The sequence below is a fragment of the Orbicella franksi genome, chromosome 9, assembly GCF_964199315.1.
Source record: "Orbicella franksi chromosome 9, jaOrbFran1.1, whole genome shotgun sequence".
NCBI classification, from domain to species: Eukaryota; Metazoa; Cnidaria; class Anthozoa; order Scleractinia; family Merulinidae; genus Orbicella; species Orbicella franksi.
Genome location: NC_138153.1, coordinates 13,561,203 through 13,588,064, shown reverse-complemented (window position 1 = coordinate 13,588,064; position 26,862 = coordinate 13,561,203). Strand labels below are relative to the sequence as shown.

The window sequence follows — 26,862 nt, the reverse complement described above, 5'->3', positions numbered from 1 at the left end:
AATCAGTGTTTATTTATTGCTCCGCCTGGCTTGTGTTCCTTTAAACCACCAACAAAATGAACACTGTCAATACTGCCAATGCTTTCGACCTAAAATGCTTGTCACTAAATGTTACATACACACATACATACATACTTTATTGGCCTCCACGGGGCTTTACAGAGTCAACTTTGCATTACAAAATTACAAACTAAGTACACGACAATGATAAAAGAAGATAAAGGTTAATAAAATTAAATAACGCAGTCATTAAGAAGCTTTTGCCTGAGTAAGCGCTTGAAATCCATCACAGATGGGCTAAGTTTGAGCGCAGGCTGCAACTCATTCCACAGAGAGGTTGCTCTATAATGAAAGGTCCTTTGGTCACTAGCAGTGCGGAAGAGTGCTATGTTCAAAAGTTGAGAGTTTCTGGTATTCCTTTTCGAGATGTTGGATCTTCTGATGAGGTTAGATGTCAAATACTCTGGAGCACAACTCGTCATGCACTTAAAACCAGAACAGCAAAACAAAAATAAAGTTGTTGCCTGATTGGTGGCCAGCGAGAGTCTTTTAGCACAAGTCATTAAAAAATGGAACAATCTTTCTTTGTTAAGACATGTGCGGTCTGCCGAATGCTGAAAACTTGTAATGGAACTCAGGATAGTGTCAAATAACTTTGTTGCTCCTGCTGAAATGCAAACCTCTCTGAACCTGGATCATATGCTGTTTCTTGCTTGTATATTACTATGTCATTTTAGATCTTCTTGACCATGCCAATTTTCTTTTTCAAGTCAGATCCTTCAGTAAGTGGGAAATAAATTTTCATACAGATATGAAATTGTTATTAACTGCGCCGCCATGGGCTGAGCACAGTTCATGTTCTACCCGGGGTTTACTTTTTGCTTTGTCAGTGACCAGATGCAGACCTCCGCTCGGCCAAGTTTCGAATCACGCAACTTATGTTTGTTCGCCAAAAGCTGTTAAAATGTTACTGTACTGAAAATGTTATGAATATTCTACTCTTTATTTAGTAAAGAATATGTCGCCTTTTTGTGTTATTGAAGGGCTTGATTTGAAGCGAGTATTGAATACACCAAAAGCAATTATGTCATTCATGGAATGTGTTGATGTTGCAACTCTCTCTTGGGCCATTATATCATCAGAGATTTCAAAGCCTAAGAGCAATGGTGCAATAATAAAGTTTGTGTTGATCAAGTGATTCGGTGTCTACAGTAATTAATGAATCATCAAGGACTGCCTTGGAATGTGTACTACATTGCGACTGTAGTGTTAAGAAAACAATTAACTTTTAAAAGCGTGGCTATAAGATGTAAAAGATCTTGTTATAATTTGGGGTTGCATGAAGACCACACCCAAGAGTTGCCTCTGAATGATTTTCTTTAGTGTTTCTAGAACAAATTATGATATTATTGCATGGAGGTCAACAAAAACCTGCTTGAATTTTTTTGCTTGTTTGTTTTTTTTTTAAGTTAGCTGATTTTCATCCTCACTGATGCCACCAGGCCTACAACTTGTTTGTTAATTGGTCAGGTAACATGAACCTACTTATCACACACACAGATTGTCCTATGCCAAATAACTTTACAGAAAAGTGTGAAAAATAAAGTTTGTGTTTATCTGTGTTTTAAAACTGCAGCTCAAAATGATCAATAACATATATTTTTGAAAAGAGTTCATCGATGAATGCACACAATTCGATGAGGGGGTGAAACTGGCCGAGAATTTCCTTTCAATATTTTAGAATATAAATCTGCACTGCTGAAGAAAAAGAAAAATCAAGAGAATTCCTTTGAATGCAAAGCTCAGTCCAGAGTCAAAGAGCCCAAGGTGTGAACTGCAGGGGGATGAGGCCCTGACCCACAGGTGAAAGTACTGATTGCAGAAAAATTTACTTACCTTCTGATAAAGTCTTTCATTTTTCCCTCATTTCTAAAAGGTTCTCCCTGGGTATAACTACCATCTCGCTAGTTCTACCACTATCTGACTTTCCTTTACTCAACATTTGTGTTTTCTTTTTCACTCTTTGTCCTCGCTGGTTGAGATTCATGTCAATAAACTTTTAAACAAATAAAACAAATCTCTCTGAAATAAAATTTTTAACAAAATAACTTAAAGCTGCTGGCATCATTGTGCGTGAAGTTGAAGCGATATCAAAGAAAAGCATGTACAGATAAGGAAAGAAAAAATGTTCAAAAATAACTTGAGATGGCATGAACATGATGAAGTGACTTTCCAGTCCGCCTGTGCTCTGAGACAGCTTTCCTGCATCCTTCACAAATCCTGCATCTTTCACAAATAAGCTTGTCGTCATCAATCGCTGATTGAATACCGAAACAAGACTCTAAGTTGTTTGTGTAGGTTTTGGCTCTCTGATATGGACTTGGTTGTGACGTCTTTTTACACACTGAGCAACCATATTTCGATTTTTCAAAGCTTTCAACTAAGTCATAAAGCACAAAGAGAAAAAAGACTACCATTCTTCCGGGAAGATTTTGCGCAATTTATTTCTGCCTTACATTTCGGGTACTCAAAAATTGGCAGGAAACAGATGCCTATGTGTGGAGGAGGCACATACCAGCGGTTACTCTGATTGAAAGTGCCTTCTCTGGAGCATGTGCAGACAAAATGCCCCTATGCTCATTGGTCCGGTTTCTGACAACTGTTCACTTCCATGGAGAAGGCGGTTATGGTTTTCGAGGCAACTATTTGCAGGGCTGTCATTTAGTTTTAATTCACTAGTAGCCTTGGTCTTCACACCTGTAGCAAACTTGTTACTTTATGGGTGAATTGTATCAACTACAGGCCAGTTCATCCATAACATCGAGGGTCCATCAAGCATACTCAGCCGTAACAGGTGTTAAGAGCTACAGCTCTTCTTGACGGCCCTGATTTATTCTACATCTGCAGGCTTTTCTGCAATCTTTTTTTCCTGTGATCAGAGGCCAGGCAGCAAAAACAAAGCTTTCTTTCTTTAACAAACTGCCAGCAGTTGTCCACTCCTTTGTCATAGAACTGCTTACAAAACCGCACACCTTGATTGAGGCTCTGAAAGAGAGAACAGGGAGACCTTGTGTTTCTTGATCCATTTCCTATTACAACAGCATGAAAATTTTGCATTCTGCCCAAATCCGGGTACTTTGGTGCTTTCTGTGGTCTAAAATACTTGACAGATTTTGATTCAACCCCATTCACCATTTCCACTGCCTCTATTTGGAATCTGACCTCTAAAAGCTGTGACTGATTTTACCCATGTGGGTTTGTTTAACCAGCCCTCTGGTTGATGACCAGGCAACTTCTTTATCAGTAAGCTAAAGAGAATTCTATCTCTTAGCTCTCCATGGTTTCCTTCCTCCTGTAACTTTACCACTGTAATTCTCACAAGGTCTGCAAACTTCCATAGGGTATGAATATTGTTACTTGAAATTAGTGGCATCTAGTTCATATTTCGCTTTAAATATCTCTTTGGCCTCTCGGTATTCTGGAATTGTGACTCCAAGACTGCAGATGGCTTCCAACACATTCCTTGTGAGACATTGTCACAGCCTTGACATTTTTCAATTTGCTGGCTCTGTTGACTTGTCCATTAGACTTCTGAAGAGGGCCCAGAAATCTTTGAACTTTCGTCATTGAATGTAGGGACCTTTAATGGCTTCAAACATCAGCTTCAGTCATTGTGATTATTGTGACTTTCGCTCAGCTGATACTGTTGGGCAGTCTGCTGGTCGTAGCTATCTGTCAATTTCACACTACTTGGATTTTTATCACAGTTTGGCCTGCTTCAATTGCTCTCTGTACTTTTGTTTTTGTACCAACATATAGGGATTGAAAGGGTGTAGGGACTTTGAAAAGTATCAAGTATCACTGTCTTTTTCTCTCTAACCAGAGTTAGCACAAAACCCTTGGGGCCCAGTGATGAGCCCTCATAGTGTAACTGCAAGACAGGGTGTTGGGAGGGATATGAAGCCAGATAGTAACAGTGAAAAGTCAATGAACTCGCTACAGAGTATTTTTCTTCAAGGCCTTTCTCCAGAGGATGATCTACTTCTACATTTAATTAAGTTGGTAAAATTGCAAGATATCACACCAACTTTTCTTAAAGTAGATTGGATGCATTTAACACTTAAATAAATAAAAAAAGATTAAAAAGTGTCAAAATGGATGGGATGAGATGGATACCTTTTTTATGAACAGAGTAGAAGTAACAAATGTGCTATTTTTTATAAACACACAAATGGCTCTCTTCTGAACTATCTCAATGAACACTTAGTAATTAACAATACACAACATGCACAGGAAACTTTTTGCAGTTCCCAAACTGGGAAAAAAGTGGGAAACGTGTGGGGTTTTGTTGTTATTTTATTGTTATTTCCCAGTTTGGGAAAAAGCTACCAGAACCAAGTTTGGGTTGAATTAAACCCAATAAAAGCCCTGTATTGGGATCATATTGTGCCAGCCTTAACCCAAAGAACGGGGTGTACCCGACCCATATTGATCCCATCAATGGGATTTTGTCAACCCACATAAATTCCAATAATGTGATTTTATTGTTCCAGTCAAATCCCAATAGTGGGATAATATTGGGCCACTTTTATCACAAACATTGGATTAAAATAGGGTCACTTTTATCCCAAATATTGGGTTATAATAAAAAAGGTAAAGTCTGCATGCGAGCCAAGTGGCCCATCAGGCCAGAGCTTATCCCAGTTTCTGTAGCATGAAGCGACTAGGAGTATTTCTGCTCCCCCCCTGGATGGGATGCTAGTCCATCGCAGGGTTACCCCCAACATTAAGTTCGCCGGTACCCATTGATACACCTGGGTGGAGAGAGGCACTGTGAGAGTAAAGTGCCTTGCCCAAGAACACAACACAATGTCCCAGGCCAGGGCTTGAACCTGGACCACTCGATCCAGAGACGAGCGCACTAACCATGAGGCCACCACGCCTCCCCATTGGGTTATAAAAGTGTAACGCGCGCGGGCGACAACAACTTCCAGTCAAGGAGTCCGACAGCCAACAGTTTAATTACTCGACTCTCAGCGTTTAGCTTACTTGTACATGGCAAGTCTACTAACACACACAGGCCACTCCATAACGTGAGTCCCTTATATATGCTGTATTACGAGTACATTGCGCATCCCGTACTTGCCATATAACCGTCTCTTAGTCTTAGAACTCTTGTGAGTATACATTCAAATAGAACCGTTATACATCTTAGCATGCGCATCATAGCTCGTGCAATCACTATATCAGTTTCATTACATTTCCCCCCTTCCAATAAAAGAGATGCGTCCTCGCATCAAGGGTCATCCTAAAGCCAACAACGGTATTTTACATAATCAAAAAAAACGACAACGGAGAAAGCATTAACTTGAAAAAGATCTTTCCCGAAAACTCTAATGTAATTTTGAACTGTTGAAATGTTTTACTTAAACTTAAATGGAACTTAAATGTAACTATGAACCATTCCAAATGTCTTGATCAGACTGAAATGGTAACTCTTGACAAATAGCATTCTCAGGGCCAACTTCCAAATTCATTAGCTCAACATGTGCCTTTTGTGAAATGGTTTCAGGCGGTCATGGTGTACAAACTTGGGCTTCCCCTTGGGGGTCCTCTGGGTTCGATAAACTACGTCTGTAACTTGTTTGGTAACTTCAAGGGACCCTCCCATGGAGTTTGCAGCTTGGGGCTTCTGCCTTTCTTGCTCTGAGGATTGTACAACCACACCTCTCCCTTCTGATAAGAATTTGCTTGAGATCGCTGGTCATGTAATCGCTTCTGTCGTCGGCTCGCAATGTCCAAATTGTCATGGGCAAGCTGGTGTATTTTTCTGACCTTTTCCCTCAGGTTCCAGGCAAAGTCAGTGGAATCTGGTGGTGTGACTGGAAACGGAGGAGAACTGAACATTAGATCTACAGGTAGCCTGACACCACGTCCAAACATTAGCTCGTTTGGTGTACAGCCAGTGCTTACATGTATCGCAGACCGATAAGCCATGGCCATAAGAGGTAGTAGCTGATCCCAGTTCCGCTGGTTTTCTTGGGCAAATTTGGATAACATAGCCTCCAACGTATGATTTAGTCGTTCCACCATCCCGTCTGATTGTGGGTGCAAGGGTGTTGTCCGAGTCTTCTTGATATTCAGAAGCCTGCAAACTTCCTTAAACAGCACCGATTCGAAGTTACGTCCTTGGTCAGTGTGAATTTGCAAGGGAACACCAAACCTGCAAATAACCTCAGTGACCAAGAGATGTGCCACAGTCGCTGCGGATTGTTCAGGCATGGCAAGTGCCTCCACCCATTTCGAGAAGTAATCCATAACCACAAAATGTACTGATTTCCCTGGTCTGTTTCCGGCAGAGGGCCTAATACATCAATGGCGAGCCTCTCAAGGGGTGCCCCCACATTGTAAACTTGAAGTGGAGCTCGAAACTTTTTCTGCGGCTTTCTTCGAGATGAGCACTTAAGGCAGTTTCAGCACCAAGCCTTTACATCACGGCTGCTTCCACACCAATAGTACCGCTGCTTGACACGCTGCAGGGTCTTCTTCACTCCCAGATGACCAGCTGTCACTGAGTCATGGAGAGACAACAACACTTTTTCTTGAAGACTCTTAGGAATGACCAATTTTAAGCTTTGCTCTTGCCGGAGACTTGCGACCTCCCACTTGCAGTACAGAATCCCTTCCTTCAGGATAAGTCTCTCAAACTGTGCGCAATAGCCCTTAAGCTCTGGAGAAAGAGAAGAAATTTGCTCCATCTTAGGTAGCCCCTGTCCAGATTCCAGCCAGCTTATTACAGGTGATAAAATGGGGTTGCATCGTTGCTCATTTTGTAGTTCCTCTCTCGTTATTCCATCAATCCATAGTTCCATTTCTTGAGAGGAACCTGGTCCTAAATTACGTTCCCGACCTCCATTCCTTGTAACTGCACCACAGAGCGAATCATCATCAGGCTTGTGCCTTGCCTCGATTCTGTCACAAAATCCACACTCACCACGACTGCATGGTTTCCTCGACAATGCATCTGCATTCCCATGCTTGGCTCCCGGATGGTACACCACTTCATAGTCATAAGTACCCAGGATTTCTAACCATCGTGCCATTTGTCCTTCTAAAACTTTGAAGCTCATCAGCTACTGCAAAGCTCCATGATCAGTTCAGACAGTGAATTTTCTTCCGTACAAGTAATGGTGGAAATGGCGTATCCCATCTACCACAGCAAGTAACTCATGCTGTGTGACACAATTTCTTTTCGCTTTTCTCAATGCTCTGCTGAAGTATGCAATCACTTTTTCAGTGCCATTTTGAACTTGTGAAAGGACAGCTCCGATTGCCACCCCACTTGCGTCAGTATCTAGGATAAACATGTCATCAAGGGTTGGGTATGCCAGGACTGGAGCTGAGGCAAGATTCTGCTGTAAAGTGCAGAAAGCCTTATCACAGGCCTCCGTCCATGAGAATTCCTTTCCACTCTCAGTCAGCTCGTGTAGTGGCTTAGCAATGTGGGCATATTCATAGATGAAACGGCGATAACAGGATGTGAGGCCAAGAAAACTCCTAACTTCTGCGACTGAGCGTGGAACTGGCCAGGCACTGACAGCTTCTGTCTTACTCGGGTCAGTACTCACTCCATCTCCACCTACTACATGGCCCAAAAAGGTACCTTTCCTCTGGAACAAAACACATTTCTTTGGGCTGAGCTTTAGGTTAGCAGATTGTAGCCGTTCAAAAACGAGTTGTAGGCACCTCATGACCTCTTCAAATGACTTAGCATGCACAATGACATCGTCCAGGAAAATCAGCAGTATTTGCCAAGGTAAGCCCACGAGAACCCTCTCCATCAACCTCTCAAATGTGGCCGGAGCATTGCAAAGACCAAAGGGCATCACATTGAACTGATACAGGTCAGAACCTGTGGAAAATGCTGTCTTCTCCTTGTCCTTTTCTGCCATCTCTACCTGCCAATAACCACTAGCTAAATCCAATGTACAAAACCACTGCGACCCGGACAGTGCAGCCAAACAATCTTTGATCCTCGGAAGTGGATAAGAGTCTTTAACAGTGACCCCGTTCACCTTTCGGTAATCTATGCAAAAGTGTATTGTTCCATCTTTCTTCTTCACCAGGACTACGGGAGAAGACCATGGACTCGACGACGGCTCAATAATACCTTTGGCCAACATCTTCTCTACTTCTTCCTTCGCTTTCTCTTTCAATTGTAGGGGAAGTCGCCTCAGTGCTTGCTTGATAGGTTTGGACTCCCCTGTGATAATCTTGTGCTGGGTTATGCTGGTGCGGCCGAAAGGGTTTGTAGAGGTGGCAAACACATCTTGATATTCGTTCAGCAAGTCAGTCAACACTCCGATTTGTTCATCATTCAAGCCATCCGTACTTCTATGCAGCAATTCCTCCAGCTCTACGGGCAGAGATCGCTGCTGATCTTGCTCTTGGTTTGCGCATTCTTTTGGTTGAAATGCCTCCACTTCGGTAGCTATGGCGGGGGCTTCTTGTATCGTTCCTGGTCTAGTTTGAAGTATTTTCCAGCGGATATCCGTATCGGCTGTTGCTTCGACAAAGTAGTCCTTTTCTAGAACTTCCCGCACAGATAGGGGTGCTTCCGGATATGCTTGCCTTACGAGTCGCTGGATCACCTGTGCAAGTTCTGGAAGTGACTCGTCCTTTCCTCTGGTGCAGCTTTTCAGTTGTGATCTAAACACTTCCATCTTTCCACTGTTACCGAACCGCAGCGACAACACTTCCCTGAGGGCCTGATAATTTCTTCTCGAGTTTACGTCTAAATCAGCCAGCACGGCCTGTGCACACCCTGACAAACTCGCGGCGAGGTAAATGGCGATTGTAGACGTATTCCAGCCATTTAATTCTGCAATCAGTTCGAATTGAACTTGACAGTCTCATAAGATGTCTTTCCATCATACGGCGAGGGCATAATTAGTGGTTTTGCCAAGAGAGGGCGGTTTTCCACGTTCCTACGGCCAATTTCCGGTTCTCGTGCATTTCCTAGAAGAACTTCCTGTTCTCGAGCATGCAAATCGTGTTCCGGTTCGCCGCCAGGTCCCACACGGGCCGCATTATCTAGCCACCATATTTTTCATCGAGCCGGACAATTTGTTCTTGAAATCTGTCGGCCATTCGTTGCTCCATGTCTTCACTGGTACTCAAAATTCTGTTGCCCAATTCCTGGAGAGCTGACATAAACGAAGCTGGTGATTCTTGACCGAAGGAATAGCAACCATTTTCGTTCGGAGTCGAATTCTGCACAACGTCCTGTTCCACATGGAATTCTCCACAATAATTTTCTTCTGCATCCAACTGGACTTCGCAGTAACTCTGATCAGCCGCTGCCATCCTAAAAGAGCTCAATGTTCAAACAACGCTACTAAACTAAACTTTAACGGTTGCCTGGATCACGCCACCAACTAACGGCAACCACAACTAACTACGGCAACCAATAAACAATGTCCTAAAATATATTTTTAACGACCAAAACAACGGCAACTACCACATAGAGTGCTTCGTAGCAACCAGTACGCCACTACAAGTCAAAATATCTTGTCGTGCAGCTTTACTACACCACCACACAACAGCCGTTCACAGGACAACTATCTACACCAAAACAAAACGATCTGACCTGAACTTCAGCTGACTTTGGTCGTGATTCGAATCCCACTTCTGACACCAAAATGTAACACGCGTGGGCGACAACAACTTCCAGTCAAGGAGTCCAACAGCCAACGGTTTAATTACTAGACTCTCAACGTTTAGCTTACTTGTACATGGCAAGTCTACTAACACACACAGGCCACTCCATAACGTGAGTCCCTTATATATGCTGTATTACGAGTACATTGCGCATCCCGAACTCGCCATATAACCATCTCTTAGTCTTAGAACTCTTGCAAGTATACATTCAAATGCAACCGTTATACATCTTAGCACGCGTGTCATAGCTCGTGCAATCACGATATCAGTTTCATTACAAAAGGGACACTTTTATCCCAAATATTGGGTTATAATAGGGCACTTTTATCCCAAATATTGGGTAATAATAGGGCCACTTTTATTCCAACATTGGTATTTAACTGGAGCAATGAAATCACATTTTTGGGGTAAATCTGGGTTTAAAAATCCCATTAATGGGATTAATATGGGCCACGTAAACCCCATCTCTTAAGTTGAAGCTGGCACAACTGAAATATGGGTTTTTACTGAATCAGTTCACTCCCAAAGTAACTTGGTCCGCTTTTATCCCAGAAGTGAAAAATTGTAAATTTCTCACACTTAAGAGAGAGATCAGTCCTTTAAACGCCCAGTGGCGCATAGGGCATCAACAAGTCGTCTCCATTGCTGTCGGTCCTTTGCAAGCCATGAAGCTTGCCCCCAGGTAAGGTTTAAAGCCTGAAGTTCTGCTTCTGCAGTTCTTCTCCAGGTGGATTTTGGATGGCCTCTTTTTCTTTTACCTTCTGGTGCCCATCTGAGAGCAACTTTAGAAATGCTGGTAGATTCTCTGCAGAGCGCATGGCCAACCCAACTCCATTGTTTCCGTGTAAGAACAATACTCATGTCCTCCTGTTCTGTCAATTTAAAGAGTTCATTGTTGGAGATATGAAAACTGTTCAAATGTTCTTTGAAGACTGCATGGCACCAAGTTAAAGTGCAATGTAACTAAATCAGACTTTCAACGTGTCAGGTTTTTTTCTCTTTCTTCCTATTTTCGGTGAAGTTGTGTTGTGTTGTGTTGTGTAGAAAGGTAAACTTACGACTCGTTTAAAGTGCGAAAAAGTCTCTAAATTAACTTGAGCAAAACTTCCTCTTGGGGGTTGGAAGGGTTTTGTGATCGGCAAGTGAGGGAGTTATGCATGTGTCATGTGTGCGTGTCACACCAATCACAGTGCGGGTTGTATCAAAGAACGAATCAAATTGCCTGTTAGAAAATAACATGGTATCTACATTAATCTGGAGACTAACAGATTACTGTAGTTTTTTCAGTCAACCATTTTATGGCTTACTATTTAGCTATCTTACCATGACCGCTGTAACATCGCAACCAAAAAAACTTGTCAAATTAACCAAATCATTACTGTACCATGAATGCTCCTATCTCCGACACTTCACACAAAAAAATAACTCTTGCATGCCTTGTGTACCTATGTTACTTTACCTGACAGAAGGAAAATGTACAGAGACATTGAAACAAAAGTATGCATTCAGGCTGCTTATGAAACTGTCTCTGCACAGCCAAACACTTGCAAAAAAAAAAATAACAATTTACCAATTATATCCATGTATAATATTCTCTAAGAGCATGACCATGCAATTTCATTGATCCTGAAAATTCTTAGAACACATTGCTAAAAGTACAATATAAATGATCATTAACAATGCACCTTTTGGCTAGCTTTAAATCGTTGGGACTTGAAAGTGATATCACTGTTTTCACTGTCTGACTGGAATTAAAAAAAAATACTATTAGTCAACTTTACCTTACCTGACAGAAAGGAAATGTACATAGACAATGAAACAAAAGCATGTATTCAGGCTGCTTAATTGGAAGTATACAGCTGAACACTTCTGAAAAATCACATTTTACCAATTACTGTATATCCATGTATAATTATTCTCTATTTGTTTTATACAATCAAACACTGTTAGTTACCTTGGCAGTTGGAAGTTCAGAAAGGTTGGAGTCATCTGTCAAACTACATTTTCCCTATATTGAAAATGAGGGATGTATTAATTGATAATAAAATTTAAACTTTATCACTTCCCCAAATTAATTCAACCCCCTTCCCAAAAACCACGCAGACAAGAGAAAAGGAGGCATTTTAATGGTGAGGATTGGATTGACAAAAGTTCTTTTTCTGAAATAATAGGGTATATTGTTGTGAAAATTATTCTGAGTTAAAATTACCCACCCTTAAAAGGTTCATTTACTTGTAGCTGCAAAATGACACTTCCCAAGTGTACAGCAAAGAGCCCAGGGAAGGGCAGTAGTGCAGGTGCATGGAATACATTCTAGGAATAGTGAGAAAACAAAATTTATTTACCAGGAATGTTACCTTGGAATCTGACTTGTGGCTCCTGTATCTTCTTTGTTCATTAAAGTGTGCTTGCATATGCTTCATGATACCTTCATTGAATCCAACTTCAGGCATTGCACACTATGGTGCAACTTCTGCAGCAAAACTTACCAACTCTGCCTTCATAGTTGGGCTATTGAACTTTGGGATACCTTTCCTTTTTGTTGCTGCTAATACTCAAACCCTTTTGCATCTGCAATTAACCAAGAAAAAAATGTGCTTGGCTCAGACTAATTTAAAGCGGAGCTCCGGCGGCCCAAAGGGCCGCCAAGTGGAGCCCCATACTCATATGGGAAAGAAAAGGAAACCCATGAGTTGATTTTCTCATGGTTATCATGGCTAGTGGTATTGCTCGTGGGCGTGTACGCACGACGACGGCGACGGCGGAGTTGCCCAACATGGCGGCCATACTCCAAATAATAGGTTGACAGAGACATGCAGCCTTGGTTTACCGTGTACTTCCTTGATATTGGACATCCATGTTATGATCAATTGACACCTGTCAATACAAGGTATCCGCTGACCATTATCACGTGACCATATCACGGGCTCAGGTTTACAGCTCCTCAAGGTCACGTGTTTTCTTGAAGTTGACCGCTGACCAAGTGCTGGTTATTGATTGGATCGCGGGCTCATATTGGGTTAGCTTGTTGGAAACAGGGCAGGATTGCTCGGAAGCCAGTTTACGCTAACCCAGGATTAAAAGTTAATCGAATTATAACTTTTTCTTCTATACAAATGTGTTTTGCTGTTTTGTTTTGTGTATATGGTGATTATTAAAACTCAAAACAGAAGGCCAAACAATATACAGAAACCTCACCGCAAAGTTACAAAACTCAAATCAAAATTCTACCTTTTTCTGGGTTAGCTTAATCGGGCTTTGAACAACCCGGCCCAGGAGCTACGCTTTTAGGCTGGCCTAAATCTATATTAATATTAGCTGAGCAAAGCATTCCAGATGAACTTACTTGAGAAGATAAGTACTCTTTTGTTTGGGAGAAAAAAAGGCTATGTCTTCCATTCGTGGCTTCACATTGGTTGGTTTCTCATTTTTTCCAGGGACGATCTTTCGCTGGGGAAAAAGCTCGGACATTTCCAATTTAAAGCAAACTGCTTTTCCATAGTTTAAACCAAGCCTTGTAAAGATAGGAGCATCGGCATCCCTGTTCAGCAAGTCTTTAATACCATTTCTGGTAAGCAGTTCCTCAGCTGAAAACTTGGGGCAGTTATTCAGTTGTGAAGATGACCAAAATTTCGATCATAGCTTACCATTTGTTTGAAAATGACAAGCATTTAGATTGAGTTTGAATCTGTAGCTATAGAACAACAACATTAATTAATGGCATAAGAGTTTTTGCTGCTGTTTGCATCTGTGCTGTTAAGTTTATGGTTCTATCTAAACTAGGAATAGTTGACACTAAAACTGCCCCCGCTGTTTTGAACTTGGTGATATTTATATATTGGTTTGTATTTTCTGTCAATAACTGAACGCTGGAAATAATTTCAAAGATTTTGGATTGTGTTGAAATGAAATAGCTCGTGGGACGTAAGTGTATAGGGAAATTCCATAATGTTTTAAGGGTATTTTCAATGTCGCGGTTTCTGCATTTAGCATTTTATGCAGGAAAACTGAGAAAATGGCATGAGATGTCAGGAAGTATGAATGGTGTCATCTACTCTGGTTGTTGAAATGCTGAAGTAAGAAACCTTTAGTTTAAAACTACCCATGTGTTCCTTGGTTGTTTCTTTTACTCTTCACAAACAACTTTTTTCAAGGAAATAATTATCCCCGCCTGATTAATTGATGAAATTGATTAATAATAATCAACAGCAATCCAGAACAATCAATCGATTGATATCGGAAATCAATTACCAAAAACTTTTTTTTAATTGTCATTGATTGTTGTTGATTATTATCGATTCCCATTTATTTCTCATTTTGATAGGTTATTGAACAGCAATTGAAGGAATTCGCTTTGAATAGATAGTTTTGCCAAGGATGGAAGAAACAAATATGTTGAAACTTCCAAAAAACAATCAACAGCACAAGAATAAACTCCAGGTTTCTCAAAAACTGAATTCATAAAATGACTTTTTTGCCATTGTTTTGAAGTTTTGCGCACTTTTTTTCACTACATGCAGTTTTTCCTTTCTTTCCTTTTTTGTTTGTGAAATTGTCTTCACTGTCAATCACTTTACTATTTGGGATATTTGAAGACTGTTGTGACTTTTTGTTAGTTTTAACATACTCTGTTAGCTTTCTTTTTTTACCCTTTGAATGACTCTTTGGATTGGCTGGGTTTACCTTTTTACTACGATGTGTATCCATGTTGGGTTGACATGAAATTGATGCAGGAATTTGATCTTTGTCCTCAATTTGCAATTCCACTTCACTAGTTTGCCAAACATCATTGCAGCTACCAACATCAATTAGCTCATTTAAAAGACGCTGATTGTCAATTCCCTGATTCTCTGAAATTTTCTTTGTTTGAGTTGCTGAAGCTGTTTTATTGTCATCAACATTGTCACAAAACAATTCAAACACAGCAAAAAACCATCCGCCTGGAAATTGTTGTTGCATCAGTTCAATGCTGGCAAATTCTCTGACATTTTTATAGAGGTCATCCAAGTACAACCATTTTTTGTCATTGTGTATTGCACAAGTGAAATGAACATGGTTGCGCACTAACGCTTTCAATACATAGAAAGAATTATCAATCTCAATTTTCTCATACATAATCAGACCTTCCATTATTTCAGGAGCAAATTCGATGAAAACAAATCTTGAACTAATGGTACAATTTCATCTTCAGTTGATTTGTTGGAGATTTGCAGTCTTTACAAATTAACCTGCCGGGCTGTGTATGAACATTTGCAACATACAGTGGCCAAGAACAAACGTCAAAACCAAATTTTTTAACCCAGAATGTGTCACGTAAGTTAAAAAGTTCTGCTGTTGAATGTCACATCTTTTTCACATGTCTGACAATAAGAATCAAATGCCCACTGTGTTGCAAACAGACTGGCCTCCAAAATTTAAGTTTCCAAAAGTTTTTTCTTCGAATATCTGACTAAAACAGGCATTGCAATCTCTAGCTTGAAATGAACTACAATTTTCTGTAACATGCAACCAAACAGGTTCATGAATGCGTGACAGAGATTTCATGTTGTGATTGTTCTCATGACATTGTGATAGGTTATTGAACAGCAATTGAAGGAATTCGCTTTGAATAGATAGTTTTGCCAAAAATGGAAGAAACAAATATCTTGTAATTTCCAAAAAACAATCAACGGCACAAGAATAAACTCCAGGTTTTTCAAAAAGTGAATTCATAAAATGGGTAAGCATTCTGAAATTTTCTCACCTCTACACAATGAATGGCAAATGCTTGGGATCGCTTTCTGTCAATTCTCTCTCAATGTTTCTCTATAAAGATGTATCTGTAAGAATTAAAGCACTGTAATTTAACAAAAATTATGAACAAATGTGCACCTTATGAAATGATAAAGTACTTGATCAAATATTTTTCTCAGAGTCTGTTACAGGTAAGATGTAAGCGAGATTTCTCACCTTATTCCTTGAAATCACTACAATCAGCAGAATTCTTTGGCTTCTCTATCTCGCTTTTCTACAAACAAATGATATAAATATGAATAAACGGCAATACAAAATGGACTTTTTCAGGTACAGAACTGACTTCGTCCTTTTACATGTAACTGCATGTTATTTTGTTCTAATACTACATACTTACATACTTTATTATTTAACATGGACAAGTACACACTTAGCTGTTCGCTAGTTTCCAGGTGTTCCACGATTTAAATTAAGTAAAGTACAACATTATAGGAGCTTAAAAAAGGTATTTACATCAAGCTAATTTAAAAATCACCAAAAAAAAAACCTGAGCTAAAAGCGATAAAATATAATCAAAGTGTATTAGACATGAAAATCAGTTTGCTGAATCTTTTTCAAAAAGTCTTTTGAGCCTGCCATGGAACGAATATCGTGAGGTAGCATATTCCAGTACTTTGCTGCTGCATAACGCCACGACTTAAGACCATATCTGGTAGTGTTCACTTTAGGTATGGAAAGATTAAAATTTCCGCGAAGATTGTACGCTGTTCTCTTCTCAGTTATAAGATTTTTGAAGCTGGATGGAGCCTTGTCTTGAATAATATTGTTCACAGTCAGTAACATGTCTTGAGTGTGACGATTTTCTAAGGTTGATGTTGATCCGATACGCCCTAAGAGCGCTTCGTACGTCAAGATCTTGTCGCTGTACACAAATCTCAAGACCCTCACATTTTTTCTTTCCAGTTTTTCTATATTCCTTCTTCCACAGTGATACCAAACCTGACTACAATAAGAAAAATATGGTAAAATAAAAGCTCGATACAAGGATTCCTTCGTTTTGCAAGGTAGAATGTTCTTTAACCTGCTTAGAGCATTTATTTGGCTCCCCACCTTGCGACAAATGTCCGCAATGTGTGAATCAAATTTTAGTTTTTCGTCTAAAGTTATGCCCAGTAGTTTTATCTCCTCGGATACTGGAATCTCTTTACCCGCACATTCGATACTAATGCTACACTGATTAGCATTTCCTAACACCATGGCGTTATATTTTGTCGGGTTGGCGATCATTCCATTTTGTTTACACCAAGAGGTGGCATTGAACAGATCTTGGTTAGTCATGTTTTCTATTGCGCAGGGACATTCATTTGAAGCATGTAAATTGGTGTCGTCTGCAAAGCTTAAGCTGCTCTCGTTTATAGCATAGGCCAAATTGTTCATAAAAATATTAAAAAGAAGCGGTCCTAATATTGACCCCTGGGGTACACCACTATGAACGACATTCCACAATGAAAAACTGTTTCCCAGTTTGACTCGTTGGTAGCAATGTGAGGTAACTCTGAAGGAGGGACCATGATCTTTCATCCAGTCTTTAAAATCTAAGCTTTTCCAACAGAAGATTGTGAGGGATACAGTCGAGTGCCTTGCTAAGGTCCAGTGTAGCAGCGCCAATAATGTGGCTTTGATCAAGTTTTTCTTTCCACTCTGCGGTAAGTGTTCATAACGCCACAGAGCAGCCATGCAATTTCCGATGCGCGAATGTATAATCGTGGAAAATAGTATCAAAATAACTACTCATCTGAGTATGGACAATGCATTCAAACACTTTGTCGAATGCGGGCAGCACGGTGACAGGTCTAAAGTTTGCTTTGTCCAACATGCTGTCCTTTTTGTGTAAAGGTGTAATCTGACCATACTTCCACCCTTCGGGGACTTCTGCCATTGCAATAATAGTATTTATAAGATCACTTAGCGGTTCAGACACTGATGGTGCCGCTGCTCTGACTGCGTGTGGCGGAATTAAGTCATATCCCTGGGCTTTGTTTGCCTTGATGTCGTTGAGTATTTGCCTTACTTCGTGGTGATTTGTAAAATGAAAAGTAAAGCTCTTACTGGCTGTATTGTTCATAGGTAAGCGAGAGGCATGTGACTGATGTTGGAACGGAGTGTATGAATCGATTGTTAACCTATCGGTGATATTTGTAAAATAGTCATTAAAAATCTCTGCTACTTGAGCTTGATCGATAATCATTCTGCTATTTTCTTTTAAAATGATCAAATCGCTTTGTGCACGTTTCTTTGCATGTAAAAGAGGACGTAGTGACTGCCAAAAAACCCTGTAGTTTCCAGCATGTGAGCAGCACAGATGATCGAAATGTTTAACAACAGACTTTCGCCTCATGGAGACCACATGATTTCTTAACACTCGGTATGCTTCCCAGTCGTCTGTTTTCCTTGTTTTGTTAAATTTTCATATTAGACTGTTTCGCTTCCGAATGGCCTTTCTTATCTCCGGTGTAATAAATTTGGATTGGCCTGAAGCCGCCTTATGCTTTCTCATTCAGATGGGTGCATGATTGTCAAGCACATCAGTATACATCTTTTCCCAAGCCCAACAGATGTCATTGATGTCTTTGAACACATACGCCACATTAAACGGCACACATGCAAGGTCCTTATTAAAAGCATTCGCATCGAAGCTTTTAAAACACCTGCCTTTCGTAAAAACGGTCTCTGGTTTGGATAATTTCTTGTTAAGAATGGTGTAGACCAGTTTGGGATCACTCAGGCCTGTCTCCATTGTTCCTGATTTTAATGCAAATGTCAGAGAATTTGTTGCTATAATGTCTAAGCAAGACTCTCTAGAAATTGAAATCCTTGTTGGCTCATTTATGAGATTGTCCAAGCCGTAGATGTCACAGATATCTAAGAAAGCTCGACCTTGTTTCTTGCTGTCTTGTGGTTTTAGAATATCGCAATTGAGATCTCCCAAACATAACACACTAGCTCAGTTTGAAATTGCTGCATCTAAAATTTCGCATATGTCGCTCGTAAACGTCTGGTTGTTTACTGACGGTGGTTTGTAAACATTAAGTAAAGACATAAGTCGCTGTCCAAGCTGAATGTTGACGAGTATTGCTTCCACTTCTTTGCTTCTAATTCTCACTTGGCTTGAAGGAATGGATTTGCAAACATACAATAAAATAACTCCACCGCCTTTGTTGCGATCCTTACGGTAACATTCATATCCTTTGACCGCGAACTGGGAATCTGGAAATGATGCATCTATCTTCGTTTCTTGTAGGCACAAAATGTCGAACGCTTCGATCCAGTGCTGAAGTTCACAGAATTTTCCGGCGAGAGCATTTATGTTGAAACTTCCGATAGTAAAGTTCTTATTTGCATATCCGTGCAAAGTGTCGAAGAAGTCGCTATTCGCATCGTTTAAATGCCCATGATCTGAAAGTTTGCTTGAATTAAACGAATCGAAGAATGAATTGCTAAACTGTGGTAGAGAACAAGTCAAACATTTCCAGTCTGCTTGAAAGTTGTGAAGTTTTTTAGTGTCGTCCCTTTGTAGCCCCACACACTTGCCGTGATAGCTTCTTGATTCTTCCCGACAGTCTTGTCGCAAGAAGAACACTTCGGCTTTGCGGTCGGGCCCGGGTTTGGCTCAATATCGTGATGTAGGGCAACATCTGAAATCCATAAACACATGTATCCTTGTTTGTTCCATTTGGTTTGAGCTGTCCTGATTCTGGACTGGTTTTGAGTCATCACTTTGCTTTGTTCGACAATACGGTGCTCGAGTTTAAACTCTCTAATGAGTAATTAATTATTGTTGGTGAATTCTTTTCGACACCGGTTTTCCATGACACAAAGATACAAAATAAGAATATAGCAGAAATAAAGCGATTTAAGTGACTCACTTGCATGTCCTTGACCAGCTTCATACTATCAACTTCATACAGCAGATAGCAGTGTTAAAGTCTAATAATTATTCACGCTTAAATTTGAATATTACTGAGAGTCTGTATTTTTGCCGATGGCTTAATTTAGCTTTGCGGTCATTTTATTGGTGGTAGCTTTACCAGTCTTCAACCAAATTAACCTCGGAATTCACCCAAGCATTTCACCAAACCGAATAAATCGAACTAACAAAACGAGGAAATCTCCATACTTTGTAATCACAAGATGCAAATATTCACATAGGAACAAAAGTGAATTTAGGAAATCCTGTCTGTTTCGGCTTAAAATGGTTTGTTGACCTTTGTTGGTTTTCAACAACAGCCGAAGAAATTTTAGCAGTCTACAAAGCGGCTGTACTAACTAACTCAGAGAAAACTTCAAAACTCGCCCAGCTGTGTTTACAAGTATGGTTTTGGTTAAGCTTATTTTTAGACGTGAGGTTATAAGCTTAAGTTGACTACGAAAATTGACAGAAAACTTAATTTGTTTACAACTTACAGCAACCTCCAAAGTGACCCACGTGTTATTGTTTAGAGACGAGCAAAATTAAAATGATGCAATTTTTAAAATCTCTTACAGCATGGCTTCAAGTAAGGAAGACTTTTAATGGATTCCAATTGAAAATAAGCTTATATCGCAGAGGCAACTTGTTAATTTTCATAGCAAACACAACAACAAAAGTCACTTACCGCAAGTTGGCAATTCAATTTGACCAGTGTAAATCTTCCAGGCAGAAACTTGCAGCAAAAGTTGTGAAGACTAAACTGAAGTAATATTTTCGATTGATTAATGAATCAACCACTTCTTTCCGCTGCGTTTACTGTTTTGTAATTTCTCTAAAACACTCTGACACATTTGATTTCTCTTGTTCATCACCTGACCAAATCGTGTGACTTTTGAATTTTCTTGCACGGCTGGACAGCATCACCTTCGTGCGAATTTTGAACTTGGCCATAGGGAGTTCTGCAGTCTTCTGAATCAATTTGTTGGGTACTTTCGCCTCCTTTCTATAGCCCTCATCAGCTTTGGTTCACGGCATTGTTCAGTGTTATTTCACCTCCTTTCTCTAGCCCTTGACTCGCTATAATTCATGGCATTGTTCAGTACTGTTTCGTCTCCTTCCCCAGTGCTGGCCCGCTCAGTCTTTTTCGTGATCTTTGCTACTTTGCTGTTAATTCTTGCTTTCTGTTTTTTGCTTCAGTGCAACCCTGTCTTAAAAACATTAGATCAACCACTGCTATCGTTTTTCTTTAAATATCCCGCCAAGAAAAGTGGCATTCTTCCTCTACAAACCAAGGGTGCATGTCTCTGTCAACCTATTAGCTGGAGTATGGCTGCCATCTTGCGCGACTCTGTCGTCGCCGTTGCCGTCGCCGTCATCGCCGTTGTGCGTACGCGCCCACGAGCAATACCGCTAGCCATGATAACCATGAGAAAATCAACTCATGGGTTTCCTTTTCTTCCCTATATGGGTATGGGGTTCTGCTTGGGGGCCCTTTGGGCCGCCGGAGCTCTGCTAAAAATACTGCAACGTTGCTTAACCTATAAATTCTACACACCTGGGTCAGTCTTTTGAATCCTTCTGTTCTGCCATTTTGGGAATTTATTTTGGGCATTTATTTTGGGCATGCGCTCTTGCTTCGCCTGTCACATTCCTGACAGGTGATCACATGGTGCAAATCGGATTTGGCCAGATCTCGCCTTCAGCTTCGTCCACAAGAGATCTGGGAATGAGATTATGGATTCATCATCTGGAACAAGATTAAACATGATAACATTCTCATCCTCTTCCTCTTGCAGATCATCTGAAATAAGAAGGTTGGCTGTTGCAGTTGATACTGGGATGTCTACAACTTCATGGCTACCAATGCCCTCATCATTCAAGAAACCAGTGGCCTCTTTTTTAACTTTATCATGGTTATCTTCAGTGCAGATGATATGACTAGGAATGCACAACTTCTTCTCAAGGCGTTCATTCCAACACGTCCAAAGGTAAGACTCTTCAATTTTGAGATTGCTTGAATGGTAATGATGAAGAATAGGACCCTCTGACCTGTCCTTTAAAGCACACTGAATCAAAGAACTCAATTCGCCCTTCATTCTGACACCACTAAATACCTTTTCCTGGGAGAAGAAAATCAGCTATTCTTTGAAGATGGGCTTGCCATGACCCGGCATGTTTCTTGATGACTGGTATAGGGATTATAGTGTTAGTGCGAAGACCAAGAGATTTTGCTAGCCTTGATACCTGTGACTCCTGCTTTGCCACTGATGTTCTAGACTTTCCAAGCTGTTCTTCAGCCTGAAGGCAAATGAACAAATTTCTGATGATGTGGTCAGGGTGCCCATTTGAAGTTGATGATGTAATGGATTTGACTGTGTTGAACATGCATTCTTCCTCTTCTGTATTTGGTCTTTTACCACTGACAAGCCTCAGCTGTAGGGGAGCATGAGCTGTCAAGTCATGGAAGTATGTGCCATATAATTTCCTTGTTGTCATCTCATTTAACTTAAACACAAGAACTTCTCAACATAAGATGGCATGATACCACGTGCTGTTGTGAAAGCGGAGAACATTTCTTGGACATCTCTGGTCATCACCTTTATATAGAGCTTCTTGAATGTCAACAAGAGTGTCAACTAAGGCCTGGACTTTGGCATCAACAACTCCTTTGATTCGATTTAAAACGTTTATTATGGCACATTGGTAGTCAAATGCTCGCTTGGTTTCTTTGCCACCAATAGTTAATGCAATTGTTTCTTCAATGAGCTTTTTGTGTTCAGCATTTGCTATGTGACTTGGCAGTTCTTTGAGGACATTCTCAATATACTTTGAAACATCGTGCAATGGCTCACACACAAGAATTTTGTAATCTTCAATGTTTATAGCTTTAAAATCTTTTGTTTGTTATCAAACAGTAAAGCTGGTACACGTCAAACACCTTACAGTTTATTAGTAAGATTATCTTCCAGCTCCTTTTTTGTGTCTCCTTGAAAAATTCCTCTTGACCCTAGCTCATGAATCAGATCTTGTTTCTTTAAATTGCTTAATGGCTTTGATTTTTTATTGACAGAGTTCCTCCTGCTGATGAGATCCTTTAATACACGGTCTTGGCGATCCTTCAATGATGCAAACTTGCACTTGAAAGTGTAGTGCAGCTCAAATACATGGCTCGCATAAACACCACATCCAGAGCAATAATAATGACCTCCCTTCTGCCGACCACTTTCAAAGTTCTGGGCTGGCAAGTCACCATGGAAAAATCTCATCTTGTCATTTATTTCTACCGTGCATCCTTCTTTCTCAATTGGGGGGATTTTTTGAAGGTGCTGGAGGCAGCACAACCTGCTCTCTACATAGGCAAGTTGTTCTGTATCACTGCTACGGCATCTCCCAATAATGTAAATTTCTGGTTTCTCTACTTCCATCTGAACATCAACCTCCTCCCCTGTTTCCAATTTATACTCCAGGTTTGTAAGATGCGCAGCTGGGTCATAAAGGCCGGACACCATGAAAAGGATGTGCCCATGATTAGCTAGTGTTGAATGGTCATGCCATACTTGCAGGTGACGTGTCTGTTCCATTTTTTTCAGTTTTTTCTCATTTTCATCAGACCATCATTTTCATCATACTCATTCAGCTTCTTTAACCTGGAGACCACTTGCTCTCTGGGCATCTCATCGTACAATTCATCTGGTTTGACTCTCATGAACTTTTCATGGAGCTTTAATGTCTTCTTGCAAATTTCTTCCAATCATTGTTTTCTTCCTTCGACCACAAACTCTTCCTTTTTGATATTGCCATCTTTATCAAGGACCAGTTTTTCATACTGCAAAATATGTGACCCTCCACGGGAAAACAGGGATAAAGGTGATAGCACGCTCACAACATGCTAACACAGCACACTTAGTGTGTCATAAGACATGCTTTGTGCGCATATTTAATTTGTAGCACAATGAAGGACACAACGATTTGTTTCAAAGATGTTAACACGTTAAACCTTTTGTTTTGATTAGCCTGCTAACCGTAACACACTTAGTGTGTGAGTTAGCACGCTAGAACATGCCAGAGCATGCTAGAGCTAAAAGGAACGGCAGAAAGTTTGCGATCTCGCTCTCCAAAAAGTTGGAATTTTATTATTTTACTCTAAAAGCTTCTAAATTAGTGACAATTAATAAAGAGCGACAAAGAACGGGAGAAAAACTTGGCATCTGTGTTGGACAACGAACAAAAGATAGTATTATTCTGGATAACCTCAAACACAAGTAGAACATTTTTAAACAAACTGATTACCTCCTTCCTTTGGAAAGAAATACAGACAAAGAAAAAGTTGCTGTCTCAGATTCTCATCGGTGCTGAAGAACAATAAATTGTCGCATTACTGTACGCATACGGCATTGGTTACACGTGTTGGGAAGTTAAATGATGCAACTAAAGTTAAGTATTCCAATGTAAAGTGTAAGCCCTAAAAAAACTAAACCCTGTTGTAGTCATATTTGAATAGTTTAGTTTGGTTTGTTTGAGAAGAACAATTTTACTACCGCTAGTGGGAAGATTTTGGTCACATGCTAGGCAACGAGTTAGGAACGTCTCAAATTTCATTCGCGAACAAAATAACTTTACAGACACGGATGCCTTTGGCGTTTTGTTGGTTTAAATTATTTTCATCCGTTTTGTAACGTTAACTTTTTTCAGTTAGTTCTGAATTCATAGAAACTGGGGGTTTGCAATCAATTTTCCCTTTTTGGCTAGATGGAAGCGAAGCAGACTGCAAAATGGCGTGTATTGACGTCCCGGAGTCCCAAAGTGCGTAAAAGTAAGTTGTTTTGTTTTGGCATCTTGTTTGTCGATTTCTGTGTAGCAAACGTGAAAAAAACAACAAACATCTTGACATCTGCCAAGCAATAACGCCAACAAAGAAAGGTTCTGTGACAAAACTGTGACCTTTGTATGTGGAATTGTTTGTTTTGATCTGAACATTGTGCAAATGTAAAGCGTCACGAAAAGCTGAAAAAATCTGATCGGATTCCCCTTGCGTTTGAATGGCTGAATTTTTGTCGTGAACAGATAGCAGCAACCGTTCGAACAGCATCCTATCTTGAACAGATAACACACGGCAAATGAACGGTTTTTCTCATGAGAGGGCAGATTTACTGTTCAATATTTATAATTTTCTTTTTAATTGAAGCGGCAGCAAGAACAGTGCTTCACAAGACAGACAAACATGACAACTGAATCTCACCTTCTGTCGAAAGGACAACACAACAACAGATACAAGGACGAGTTACAATCAAATCTGGGAAATTACAGTACTGTTATTTTTTACACATACTTGACTGACACACTTCATTTCAATTGCGATTGTGGTAAGTAATTGTGTTGATCGATGAGCAACCGCAATGTTCATCAGTGTTCTCTTTGCCCAAAACTCTTTCAGCACAGTATTTGAAAGTATTGCCCTTTAAGCATGTTGTGCTATTTCGCACACTAAAGCGTGTTCTGGCACGCCATCTTTTGTTTTCGAAGTTTAACACGCTTCTTTGTTTGACTGCATTGTTAGTGTGTGCATGCTTATTGTTCTTAGTGTGTCCAACCAAACAAAAGAGTTCACTAATGAAGTGTGCTCCTGAACACGCTTTGAGCGTGCTAAAGTCAAATTCTTTTTTTTCCAAGTGGAAGTGTGTTGTGAGCGTGCTATCACCTTTATCCCTGTTTTCCTGTGGAGGGTCACATACAGAAAATAATGAACAAGTAATTAGCTAAGCTTATGTTTTTTATTTGAAGGATTTCAGCCTTCTTGCTTCCCAAATAATGGTCAAGTGAGCAGTGAGATTACCTTCCTTGGTACAATAAGCTCTCCCACGGTATATTCACCAGAGGTTATCTTCATTTAGGTTTTCCTTGAGCTCATCATTTGTCTCTGGGACCGAATGCTTATTTCACCACCTTGTCCTCTCTTCTTTTTTCGTCTTGCCCTTAACTTGTTTTGGCAATCCTTGAGGGTTGAAACGGTGAAACATTACTCTCTGATTCACCAGCCATTCCTAGCAATTTCTCCCCTCTTGTTGGTTACATGGTATTGGCGAGCAACCTCTGACCAGTTGATTTCTTGCCATCCTTTTTGCTTTCAACTTCTTTCTTTAGCGTTTCCTTGTCCCATGTCATTCTGTCGAAATTTCCAGAGTGAGTTTTCTTTTGCCTTTTCCCCAATCTTTCTTCCTCAATTTCACAATTCTCTCTTTTTCTTGCAGCCTCCACAGATTCAAAGGATGATGCAAGCCTTTCCTGTTGCCTTGCCGCAAACAACTGTCATTCTCCCAAACATCTGTGCAAATGACAAGAAAATATATTTTTGATGAATTTATAGTAGTATTTATTGAGTACTTTTCGCTGGAGGTTGGGGAGGTTCTCATTGGAATTACATGTACATCAATAGGCTAGGAATGTTCAGCTCAGAGTCCAAATTTAAACCTAATTTCCTTTTCAAACTAGAACAGAGGAAAATATGAATCATGTACGGTTTATTGTTATAAATTATGTGCTGTGCACAGTCTGAGACTGCATGCACCTTAATGCATATGCTAATTTCAGAGAACTTCCCCTCACCTCCTACCTTCAATGATGTTTATGTGGGACCCCTTTATAATATAAAATTTGTGTGAAGAGTGTATTAGTTATGAATCTCATTTAGTTTTGTATTGTAGAGTTTCTTGCCTATTTACAAAACAATTGATTTGTGTACAGCCTAGTCAGTAATTTGACACATTTTCTGCAATAAATTTCAGAGCTCTAGGGATATATTCTCAAAAGGGCAAATTGTTTTATTTCCTGTTCGTAAAAGTTCTTGATTTTTTTCCCACAAGATCAATGGAGACTCTGTTTGCTGATTGCCCCTGCTGGGCACTTTTAATCCTTCTCCTTATGTTATTTCCTCCTCCCTCCCCTCCCCTGTACCCTCTCCACATAACCTCAGAGCTGTTACAGTATTGTGCAAAAGTAATGCAAATGAATTTCAATGAAATTCCTGCTTTTCGGGGCTTTTTGAAGAAATTTCGCTTGAAACGATATTTCCATGAAATTTCCCCACGTTTTCGTGACACCTATTGTTTTGATCCGTGCAATTTTTTGAACGCTAATTCGCGTTGCGTGATGATTCACTGTGAATTTTCGAGCAATAATTCGCTCCTGCCAAAAAGTCGCTGTGATTTTTCAAATGATAATGCGCTCCTCCCAAAAATTTGATCTATTGTTTATCAATAGGCCAAGAGTGTTTTGAAAACACAGTTCGCTAAGTGGAATATACAAATCACCTTTCCAGTCATTGTGTACGAAAGAAACCATTAATCTGCTGAAATAGCATCACAGCTCGACAAAATGTTAGCTATGAAACTCACCTGGTTATTTCAGAAGGAATGCTAAATGGTTGACTTGATCCAAAACCC

General features: G+C 40.1%; 1 pseudogene across 1 annotated transcript in view; it reads right to left on the bottom strand.

Moving 5' to 3' along the window:
- The window catches only part of LOC145498766 (uncharacterized), a 16,035-nt pseudogene extending 2,147 nt beyond the window's left edge, over positions 1-13,888 (bottom strand). The window contains exons 1-5 of the transcript XR_014050888.1: positions 13,067-13,888; positions 12,078-12,291; positions 11,675-11,728; positions 10,010-11,465; positions 1-4,619 (exon numbers count right to left, since the gene is read on the bottom strand). The exon at positions 1-4,619 is cut by the window's left edge and continues 2,147 nt beyond it. The product of XR_014050888.1 is annotated as an uncharacterized LOC145498766 (transcript). The remainder of the gene's footprint in view (positions 4,620-10,009; positions 11,466-11,674; positions 11,729-12,077; positions 12,292-13,066) is intronic.
- Between the last annotated feature and the right edge of the window lie 12,974 nt (positions 13,889-26,862).